Source organism: Nanorana parkeri, unplaced genomic scaffold, assembly GCF_000935625.1.
Source record: "Nanorana parkeri isolate BGI_ZX_2015 unplaced genomic scaffold, ASM93562v1 scaffold24, whole genome shotgun sequence".
Lineage (NCBI taxonomy): Eukaryota > Metazoa > Chordata > Amphibia > Anura > Dicroglossidae > Nanorana > Nanorana parkeri.
Genome location: NW_017306292.1, coordinates 1,199,505 through 1,200,490, shown reverse-complemented (window position 1 = coordinate 1,200,490; position 986 = coordinate 1,199,505). Strand labels below are relative to the sequence as shown.

The following is a 986-nucleotide window of genomic DNA, read 5'->3' as shown; positions in this document are numbered from 1 at the left end:
AAAAAAATCAATGTTTTTCAATCGACCATTTTCGAAGGAGCCGGGCTGAAAATTCTTGGACAAATAGTGACTAAAGCCAAACAGCTGCAGTGATGGCTAGGATATTCTAACAGCAGTGAATCTCTGTCAAAATACAATAGCCCAGTGAGGAAGGAGGGGGATTGAGAATAGATGGGGGAATCAAGCATTTTCTCTCATTCAGTCTGTGGGGCTGAACAAGAAAACAAAAAACAACTCACAGTGTATGGCCTATGGCTTTAAATTCAGTGTAAAGTTATATGTGTACTTATGAGATAACCACCTTTATTATGTTGGTGATATTTATTGCATGCACCTCTGAAGTATACACTTTAAACCCTTTATTTCTAGCACTGGTAATAAATTGCTACTCGTTCAGCTAAAATTGATTTTCTCCCTAATTTGCCAGCCTAAAGGCAGATGAAGTGGGAATCTGTCTAAATAATCTGTGATGCAGAGCCAGTAGCGTGGAAGAAGTGACTTGTCACAGATCCAAGACAATTCAGTGTCCTGAGAACTCAGGCTGTGCAGAAGGACAGAACGAATAGAGAGCTCCACTCCCTTCTCTTTCATCTTTTCTTTAGAATCATTCACTAAAAAGAACAGTAAACTAAACTTTGATTTATGGAATATTTAAAGTGCACCTGTCACAAACCTGGGCAATGTAAATGGTGAATTTGTTGAATACACCTGCCAATGAATAATAAATGATCTCAGAAGCGTCTCAAATGGTTGCCATTGACACAAGCCCGAAAGCTGAGCTCATCCTTTCCCAGCCATGTTCTGGTGATGGGAGAGGGGGATCTTTCCAGCATCCCAGAAAGCAGCAATTAAATACAATGTGTATGAATATTTCTGAGCTGCTTGCAGTTTTAGTCCAAGGTAGCATTCTTCTACAGAATAACTGGGCAGAATTCAACCTTGTACAGGAAATATTTCTAAATCTCCTTGCTTAAATTAAAGATCCA

The 986-nt window shown here is 39.2% G+C and overlaps 1 protein-coding gene across 1 annotated transcript in view; it reads right to left on the bottom strand.

Annotated features, from left to right (window-relative positions):
* LIMCH1 (LIM and calponin homology domains 1) overlaps positions 1–986 on the bottom strand; it is a 249,817-nt gene that overhangs the window by 178,711 nt on the left and 70,120 nt on the right. The window lies entirely within an intron of this gene.